Below are 11404 nucleotides of genomic sequence, written 5' to 3'. Positions count from 1 at the left end.
CAACAATGACTACTTATTGTTCATTCAACTAATTTTCTTAAATAAATTTTCTATTTCTAGTCAGCATTTCATTTTTGTTAGTAGGATTTGTATTTTAAACAACTACAACCTATATTTTTTTAGACATGTTTTTAAGAGGGTTCGACCCGCTCAATTTAAGATGGCGGCTAAACACGCTAATGTTCCTGAACATGTCTCTACAGTACAAGTTATCAACATTATAAAACCAATTATTTTCCAATTATTGTGTCCTTGTGGTGGTCTTAACATATCAGAGCTTGCAGTGAGTGGAGCAAAAATAGTTTTTAACTATTATTTAGAAGTTAAAATCGCATGTGAAAAAGACTAATTTACAGATTTTCAAAATGATTTTTTAAATACTTAAAGAAACAATTACGAAGTTTCAGTTCAGCCAGTGCATAGTTTGGATCTTTGTGAATATTTTAAAGTTTATTTAAACTCAATAAACACTTTAATAATGCCAGGAGGTTCTTTTTTGTAGGACCATGTTTACGTGGTAAACAACCGGCGCGGCGGGTGGAACCCTCTTAATTCTAATTTTTGTCTGTGAGAATAAATTGTTGTGGTTTGCCTGTATTAGACAGGTAAAGCCACAATTTAAGGGTCAAATGTTTGTAAGTAAACCAAGTTTCAAATTGTTTTGTGCCAGCTGTTTGTCAGACACAATGTAGAGTTTAATCATTGACTATACACAGATAGCACAATAAAAATATGCATTGACCCCAAAAAATTAGTACAAGCAAGGAATTTAGTACAGATGTTTGGTGTATCTACCTTTTGAATAGAAATATGCCGCCATTTTCCAATATAGCAGCTGTAGCACAGCTTCAATTTCCAGGGACTTTTAGTACTGTATGTTCAAAAGGAAGATACACCCAACATAACATCTGTACCAAATTCCTTGATTGTACTATTATTTTTTTAGGTTTATCGAATTTTTCACTTATTTTTACTGTAATAAGAATATACTTCCCATGTAATGTAAAAATTTGATAGTCAGTGGTTCAATCTAAATCAATATATTCATAGATATTGTTGAATAGAATATTAAAATGGTTAAAAGTTAGGAGTCATCAAGTTGTATGCTGTATTAGTACTTCATATAAGTGTCAACACTGTCAATACTATATTTTTTATATTCATTAAAAGTTAAAAGTTGTTACTTAATTATGGGTTTTCATTCTGTATCTTAACTCTTTGAATATTCTGTGACATGATGATACCAATGTTCTGTCATGGGGAACCTATGTTTTTGTTCAGGTGCTCCATTATTTAGTAAAAATTATGATCAAATCATTACACAACCCATAGAGTTTTTAAAGATTTGATAATAAAGAAAAATGTTAGGTATAATTAATACTCAATTCAACAACAAGTGTTTGACAGTATTTACTTAATATATTTAAGAACTCCACAAGTTTAATTAAAAACTTTATTTTGAATCATAAATCATAAATGAATCATCTTAAATTAAAGTGTACTATTTTCAAATGAATTTAAAAACTTCATTTCACTAAATCATTGGGCTATGAACTAATGATGCGACCCAACAAACAGGTCGGATATTAGTTAACAAGATCAGGGTTTAACTATTCCCTTTCAAAACGTAAAAAATGCCATTGACTTAGAAAATACACAAAATAAAAAAATAAAATCTTTTTGACAAGGTCAACAAATTCATACTAATCCAACATTTTTTTTACATTAAATTGTAAAAGCCAAGTTGTATGTTTCCTGAAATATCTATTATTATGAGAAACAAGAGCAAGAGACATTTAACAATATGTTTGTTGTTGTAGTAGACTCAGGTCCAATTGGTGTTGAGGGTCATCAATTGTTCACTTCCAACTCTTGTTGTCAACCCACATGACACTCACAACAAACTGGTCCAATTGTCAAAACTGGTCTAGCCAGGGACAAATTAGGACCATGACATCTTTGACAAATTTGGTCATCTTTGTCAACAGTAATTAATTACATGTTTTATATCAGAGTTACAATCACAAAGTTTCACATTTCTTATTGATTTATATTTACTGAGCTGAGTGGTTTTAGTTTTCTCCTAGTACTGTAATTAGTCCAGTCAATGAATGATCCAAAAGTAGGTGTAGAGTGCGTGAGCAGGTAACTAAGCGATTCCTTCAGAAACTTGTTCAGGGGGCTTAGGGTGTTAACATACCAAAAGTCCTGACTCCTAGGTGGTGAGCCAGGGGGTGGAGGGGGGAAAAGGGGGGGGGGAAAGGTACGCATTTTGGGTTTTTTGATTATATCTCGAAAACTATCAACTTTTTGTATACTATAGTAAATTATAAAATTGAAGAAGATTAAATTTTCTACAAGAAAAGTATATAATGTGTTTATTTTGGTTCAACAGATTACGAGTTATAACTTATTTAATTGATATCTTATTAAAATACTCCTTCCATAAGAAATACATGTAAATTAGTATGCGAAATGGGGCGAATCCTATCCGCCCAAAGGAAATATAACTGATATTCTGGAAATATTGACAAAATTTCCAGTAATTTGACACTTTAATCATGAAATTTTGTCAAAAATTAAAGCGAGGGTGAGCGTTTAAAAATGGGATGATTTAAGGTTTTTTTTTATATTTCCAATAAAAAAACACCAAAACTCGAAATTTTGTAACCTCGCCCTCGCCTTAATTTTGGATCAATTTTAATGATTAAAGTGTCAAATTACTGGAAATTTTGTCAAGATTTCCAGAATATCATTTATATTTCCTTTGGGTGGATAGGATTCGCCCCATTTCGCATACTAATTTACATGTATTTCTTATGGAAGGAGTATTTTAATAAAATATCAATTAAATAAGTTATAACTCGTAATCTGTTGAACCAAAATAAACACATTATATACTTTTCTTGTAGAAAATTTAATCTTCTTCAATTTTATAATTTACTATAGTACACAAAAAGTTGATAGTTTTCGAGATATAATCAAAAAACCCAAAATGTGTACCTTTCTCCCCCCCCCCCTTTTTCCCCTCTCCACCCCCTGGCTCACCACCTAGGAGTCAGGACTTTTGGTATGTTAACACCCGAAGCCCCCTGAACAAGTTTCTGAAGGAATCGCTTAGTTACCTGCTCACGCACTCTACACCTCATTCCTTGACTGGACTAAATCAGAAAGTGGCTGATTTGACTCAATAGTCAGTAGCTAACTGGACCCAGCTGTCCTAGACAATTGGGCTTTTAATAAAAGGCCCTGGCTAAAGGATCAGCTGATCTTAGTAACAAAGCTACTCAGATAATCTTGCTCCATTTTAAGCTTAAGGGGGGTTTTACATGGGTCAACTTGAGTTAAGCAACTGGAGTTTAATCTCGGCAAGTACTTTTACCCTATGGCACACATACTCGGTGTATGTTATGATCAAATGTAGTGTAAATTGTAATTTTTTTTAAGGATAATTGATCATTTTGTAAATTACTCAAATCAGCAGAAATAATAGGGGTTTTTCCCCAACTACAAACCATTATTCTTGTCACTCCTTATAACTCAAATGTATTTTTAATAGGTACCGGTACTTTTCTTTAGTAAGTTGTGAGGCTGTGAATATTCACTGAGTCATAAAAGCTGAGAAGAAGCCTTACAAGCACTAATGAGGGGAGGAGGCAGTAACCTGACCTAGGCAATCCATCTAAGCTTATGTAGGGATTGTTTTAAGCTTATTATGATTCACAAGTTGTTGCATAATTCATTTTTCAACTCACTAACTATTGAACAAATGAATGACAAAAACATTTTAATATGAAATTGATATGGTAATACTCCAGCAAACCTGCAGATTAAGTGATTTTTCATTTGACTGATTTGATTTAAAATTAAATATATTTTACCAACATTAGGTTTATGATGAGTACCTAGGTTTGCTGCTACAGGGAGGGTGATAAAGTGTGTTTTAATAGAAAATTAATAGCGCTTAGTATATAATAAATTATTTGGTAAAAATATATTCATAAACAAGCAAACTACAACAGTTTACTAATTCTCCATAAGAATAACATGGGAATATTAAATAAACATTTTTTTTTATTTTCTCAGTAGCCGCATTAATATACTAAACTAGCAGAGTACCCGTCCTTCGTACGGGGTTGGCATATAAGTATCAAATGCTTATAGCAGTTATGAGTGAGGACATGGTTTAAGAAATTTCGGTTCTTTTTGAAGTTCGTTCGCTACGCTCACTCACCTTTAGGTTGGAGCTCGTTCGCTGCGCTCACTTTCCTTCAGGTTAGCTCGTTCGCTACGCTCACTTGCCTTCAGGTTAGCTCGTTCGCTACGCTCACTCGCCTCCAGGTTGAAGTTCGTTCGCTACGCTCACTCACCTTTTGCTGTTGTCATAAATGTAAAAGAAATAATAGTGCTAGTGCTGCACCCTGTTGGTAATCCTTGTAACTTTTAATGCTATTGAACATCATAGAACATAACCAACTTGTTTAATTGAAACAGCTGTTAAGATTCATTAATTCCATTTCTCATAAGGTTAACATGGGAAACTCCAGAGCCACTGGGGCGGAGCCCCGAAGGATTTTTTGGGATAAAAATATGCCTGCTATCATCATGCCAAATTTCAGCCCGATCCGACCAGTAGTTTTTGAGATTAGCTCATACAAACACACACACAGACACCACCTCTTCTTTATAATAGTATAGATAGATAGATAGATATAGATTATTTGTTTTTAAGCTTTTCAAAATAAGAGAGAAATTTTTACCCCATAGGTTATACGTTTGTACCAAATTTCATCAAAATTGAATCTTTTTTATTATGGAAATGGAATCATAGTACCCCCTTTTTAAATTATTTTTAAAAATAAAATTAATAAATAATTTAAAAAGGGTACATGGTTTATTTTTCTATTAATTTAAATATATGAATTTACTCTCAACGCAGAGATAAACTTTTTAGTCAACACCAGTCACCAACACTATCAAACATTAAAGCGATACCAAAAATGAAACGCAAATTAATGCTTTAGATTTGACACAAAGATGAGAAGATTATTTATAGTTTCCAAAGTCAATTGTATAACAAAATGTACTTTGCAATTAGTTTGGTTTGACAATCCTATCAGTACTGTGGTACAACCTTCGATGTATATATTGCACGATAAAAAGAATTCCCCAGCAATAACGTTTCCCTAGAATTGGGCTTATACCTTCACTCCCCCTACAAGGCTACAATGGAGGTGGAAGCCCCAAGCGAGCCAAAGGCAATGAATACACCAACTATATGGTGAGTAATCATTTATATTGTTTAGTTTAATATGTGGCTAGGCAAAATATCAAGTATGATCTTGGGTAGTACAACAAGTTATGGAATCTACTGTGATTTGTAAGTTTGTAACTCTACGATCCTCAGTTACGTAACCGTTTAAAAGCCGCAGTCACACATTACTACTGAGGGCGAGAGTAGCTAACAAGATGATGACGTCACGCAGGATGTAGTGATGGCCGAGATGTCGCTGATGTCACCGCCACATCTACATCACTATCACTCTCGTCTCGTCGCGTTCAATGCCTTATCAGGTCACGGACGTGCTATAACATCACTGTGCTGCAGTCGGCGCAGTGAACACCAGCTGTGTGCAACCGTACAGGCATAAACAAAAGAATTTATTTTTTTTTTATTGAGCATTTTTTGTAGCATGCGTTTTGAGGGTAGGAGATAAGCATAATAAGTTAACTGTTAGAGAAGTAATATTTCTCATCTTGTCTTTACATCATTATCTGATCAAATATTAATTGTCATGTTTACCTTTTGTATGTTATGGTTTGGTTTGGTGTGATTGTTAAAAAGATGTATCAATAATTTGTTCAGTATAAAAACGTTTTCCATTTTATTTCTGGGCTATTTATTACATTAACTACCTTAGATAATATCGTAAAATGTATCTACATTTATTACAATCTATAATACAAAAAACACTAGCTTATGAATAAACTTTATCAAACAATTAAACCAACAATGTAGCATTTTTGTTTTTAATTTCGTGTGCTCCATCACCATTGGCATTTTCGCTGTTTATTTCGGAAGGTAATGGTCGAAATTTCTATCTAACCTCAGTATTTACTTATGGAAAATTGCATCAGCTCCATAGTAAAATCTAATTGATATGAAACCATAGCAATGGTTTCGTATGATGGTTTAATAATAAAAACGAATTGCAGTAATCTGTTTGTATTATAGATTAGGAGTGTATTATCTAGAAATAAAATGGTTCGTTTTGACGTCTGTCTCTTCTTGTCTGACCCCGTCGAAAGAGTTAATTTACTTTCCCTATGAACTTAGTGTGGGCGAGGCCAAGTACCTCTAGGCCGGGCGCGCACTATCCCGACCACGACCACGACCACGACCAAACGCCCGACCAGTGGTTGTCATTCACCATGCGACCAGAGCACGACCCGACCACGACCCGACCAAGGCAACGAATGTTTTACAAACTTCAGTGTCAAGATGATTGTTGAAGAAGTAGTTGTTATGGTGCATTTGTATTGTAAGTAACGTTAAGCGGAAGAAGACACTATACTGGGTATATCCAATGTTAACTGTTAGGTCTGAAAGGGCATTTTGCAACATTTTATGAAGAGCTACGTCAATATGAAGACAGGTTTCAAAAGTGTCAAAATCCTGCGACATTTTATCAAATGAGTCACTTCACAGACCGGCGCAAAAAACTAGTGCTTACCGTTTGATTGATCTAGGAATACTGGGGGTTGAGTGGTGTACTGGTCGGGTCGGGTCGGGTCGGAGGCAAGTCGGGGGTAGTGCGCGTCGTCCCATTACATTGTGTGCTATTTTTGGCTGCAACGACCAGCGGGTCGGGCCCGACCAAACTGGAAAATTTTGGTCGTGCGACCAGGGTCCGACCAGTCGACCAGTGCGCGCCGTTCCATTTATTCCTATTATAAAACTGGTCGTATCCGACCAGTCGGAGTCGTGGTCGTGGTCGTGGTCGGGATAGTGCGCGCCGGCCCTTAGGGTACCAGTGGCCACTCCAGTAAGTAAGTAATGAAATTAGTCTACTTTCCTCTCGTTTATTTTCACACCGCGGTCCAGGAATGAGGAATGTGGCATCTCGCGATACAGCCATCAGAGACTCTGGGCAGTGGGCGTTGACTGAGACTGAACTAGCAAACAAACAGACGGGAGTGGCTACATTCCGGTGTGTCTAGCTCTCGCTGTATAAATAGTGTCTATCTAGATTCTACACACAGACAAGGCTGTCACGCGAACCTCTCAGTCGTGGAGAAATAAGACTAAATGTACTGTACTTTTACTACAATGTACATAGTTCAGTTGTATGCATACTGGGTCTTACCCGTGTGTTTTATCGTGCCTATTATATTAGGTTAGATTATGTGTAGTTATACAAAGAGGAATGGGTGCTGCTAAAGCATACAAAAAGTCATAATTCACGTAGACTTAGATGACCTCTGTTGATGCGATGACGTGATGATAGGTTTGATAGCCACATTACTTACAAGTCGTTACTGTGAGGTATTGGTGAGGTAGGGTAGCGTGCGCCACGCAGAGACTTCTAGTTACCCTATTTAGTTTATGATTGATCACTTTAAATCGGCTTTCACGATTCACGAAGATAGCTTTGGATGATAGAGATAAAATAATTGGTAGTGGATCAGTCTGAAGAAAAAGTAAACCGTTGAACAAGTTTACAAGAGGTTCGAGATGGGTTAGGTTTGGGTGGGAAGTGGGGTTTCAGCTTCTTGGAACATACGAATATTTAATTTGAGTGGAGCTATAATTGATATCGATAGTAGCACATAATAAATAGTAAGATAGTGTCTAGCTGTTTATTCTGCAATATTAGGTCGCAAAGAACCGCACAAAGTCCAAACAATCATAATAATCAGGTCGCCGGTTCGATCCTGAGGCATTTCGGTAGCCTTTTGGTAGTTCGAAACTACAGTATGCGCAGCTGTCCTTGACAATTGGTCTTCAAATGGTCTTGACTGGTATCGACTGTAGGGCTGCAGTCACAGTTTGCTTGCACATGCACAGAGGAACAAATCTATAAATATATTTTGTTTCTCTACCTCTAGAAGTCGCACGAAACTACGTAAATTCTTGTTATGAAACTGGCTTCAGCTTTAATGGGAATGGGATGTCTACTTATGCATAGTCAACGGTTACACCTACCTCTCTACCTCACCACTGATTAGACCGACAACGCCAGAACCCAGAACATATGGATACTAATGTAATAAATCTCATTGACCATATGATTGGTCATACGAACTTGGATTCACATAAAGTCAGATTCCCCCAGAGTCGGACTGACTCCTCCAAAAAGGAGCATCATGTCGCACATATTGTTGCTTTGTTACTGAATAAGATCAGCTGTTTCTCTAGCTGAGAGTATGATTTATTAAAATCGCTTTATGAAGAACAGCTGTGAACAGTTTTTAACCACCAAAAAGCTGCCGACCTCTCAGGATCGAATCTAATGAGTATACACAACTAGCTGGGGTTATGTGTTGGTGCTACTGAATATTGTCAATTACATCTAATGTACAGAGATAGGTGTAGTTGGTATTACTGTCCCTGATTACCTGTCTAGACACTAGACAGTGAACATAGGAAGTGCGTGTGGGGATGGCGTGACACGTGACATGGCGGTGTTTAGTACGGTAACACACAGGGGCGGGGGCCGGCTGTGAGAGAACAGGGTGTGTCTGTAAAAATAGACCTTACATATTAAGGCGGTGACACACTATCGATCTTTTCCCCGATCAAGACCCCGAACCGAGCAGGGAGAAGGGAGAAGGGAGATAAATATCAGCAAAATTTTACTCCGAACATTTCCCCGAACATGACCAAGACCAGACGAATTCTACCGAGCGCGGCAAAAGGAAGTTTGGAGAGAGATAGAGAGTGTGTGCGAGTGAGAGCGCGGAGGCAGTGCCGTGGAAGAGGTTATATCCTATTGATTTCTATTGGTTTTATTCATTGAAATAACGTTACAGAATGATAATTTTAATTGCCTTTAATAATATTAATGTTTGTATTATTTTTGATAGAATTTAAGTCAACATAAATTACTTAATTCAACCTTAATATTATTGATATAATTGATTTAACGGTTTCTACACTTTCAACCTTGACCAAACAAACCACAAACATTACATCTTAAATGATTATAATATATAACGGCAACATATTACCCAACATTTATTTATTTTACCAATTAAAGAATTTAATTGCCATATTAAATCAGAACTATCAATGCTAGCACAGGCGGCCGCTCGGTGCGGCGCTCGCGACAATGTACGGGGCAAAAATGTACCGTGACACACTATCGTACATCGGACCGTACATCGGACCGATCTTTTCTTTGATCTTTCGCCAAAAAACCGCCTCCAGAGCGCTCGTCTCCCTGCTCGGCCTGATGTCTTGTTCGGCGTCTTGATCGGTGAACGGACCCGTGACACACTATCGAACATCCTCCCTTCGACCTCCCTTCTCCCTTCTCCCTGCTCGGTTCGGGGTCTTGTTCGGGGAAAAGATCGATAGTGTGTCACCGTCTTTACCATAGATAAAACATACTCCCTTGTGTTGGTTAGTCTATGATATTACCTACACTGGTGGGTATTGAATATGTAAGTTACACTATTATACTATGCAATAGTAGCGCCAATACACACGAGGTTGGTACAGTAATACTACGAGCTGACCTGACAGATGAACCCATTGGGCTGAAATTTTACTCCATGGTAGATCATGAACTCGTTTTTACATAGATTTATTCATGCCTTGAAAATTCACACAGGAAATGCACAGTTGACGTTTGAAGTCGGCAGATGATGATTTTGGAAGTAAATATCGCACTGATTGGTATCCGTGGCGAAAAAACACAATTACTGATTTATGTTGTACGTTTGACTATTAATACAATCCAATAGTCAATGGTTGTACACACCAACTTTTAAGTCTCAAACTGAGAGGACGACGTTGTATTATATAGTAAAGAATCCTGGATTTATCAACTATTGAACGATTTATACTATTGGAAACGAAGGGAGGCAATGCAGTTTAAAAACACACATTATAGCTTTGAGTATCAAACAGGACATTCATTGCTGGTCCATATAAATCGGGATGTCCAAAATTCAGTGTCCAAAAAGTCAACGTTTCTAAACACAACGATAAAACCTCAACTATGCAGAAACTTCAACGTAATTACTAAAAGACGCATTCGATATCCTTGGTAAGACACAAGGTTCGATTAAATCACCTTGTGAATGACACCTCCACATGCTGCAGCCCAGGACTAGTATGCCTACACTCCACAGTCAGTGTCCAGGGCCTTGTCCTGGCATGAGTGGGCAGACAACAACCGGCCCTCAACTCTGAAGTGTGGGCTAACTGTGAAATATTGCCCTCGAATAAGCAATGGTACACACTCAATGACCAGCCGGGTAGATGGGCGTAATAGTGGTGGACTGGCAGCCAAAAGGTCGTTGATTTGGTCTTGAGAAAAATCAGGTGCTGTGTGCTGTCCATGAGCATTGGGCTTTCAATGAGTGATCTTGGCTGAACAGCTAATCTTACTAACAAAGCCAAACACATAAGATTATTCACATAATATCGCTCTATGCTACACTCACCCTACATTAATATACAGCTTGAAATACGTGATGATAAGGTTACTAAAGTTTAAAAAGCTGCAAAATTTGCGGTTGTCGGTACAATTGGACACAAAAAAGATAATTTATCAACAAATAAAAAAGTCGTTATTCTAACTAGTCGATAGCAGTGCACAGCAAAGTCAAAATTTAACACGTTTAACTATTCTTCAGATTTGATCAATAGGATGAGAAGTCTACTTGCATAGTAATGATAAACCAGAACAAAACCTATATACGCCCTCGTAGATTTGTCATCCGGATCAGTTGAAATAGATTTGTATGTCCGGTAACGCTTGAGGGCGTTTACGTATTCCCTTTATTTTAATCTATTTTTCATTAAAATTAAAAACTTACTTGCAGGATCCAAGTCAGTGATAATACATGTCAGTTTTACATTGCTTTGCAACAAACTCTCTTGCTCAATACGACGAGACAAACTCCACAGATTAATATTTTACATTTTTTTAACCCCTTACTATGCAGAGGATATACTTATTCTCAGTTGTACAATAAAACCTTCTCTATCCCCATGTATTAAGCGCGACTTTAGTTACCGCATTGGCATCCAAAGATTTTACTGCCTCGTCAAACCTGGATGTGGACATGACAGGCGAGTTGCCTTGCTTGGAGAGAAAGCTGCTACAGCGAACTCTGCACCTCTGAGTCTGGTCCAGCACAAACCACATAACTTTAGTCAAGGTTTTATATT

The sequence above is a fragment of the Macrosteles quadrilineatus genome, unplaced genomic scaffold, assembly GCF_028750875.1.
Source record: "Macrosteles quadrilineatus isolate MER2022 unplaced genomic scaffold, UCM_ALF_1.0 Scaffold_5__1_contigs__length_97177068, whole genome shotgun sequence".
Lineage (NCBI taxonomy): Eukaryota > Metazoa > Arthropoda > Insecta > Hemiptera > Cicadellidae > Macrosteles > Macrosteles quadrilineatus.
The sequence above is the reverse complement of the archived record's forward strand: the minus strand, read 5'-3'. Positions refer to the sequence as shown.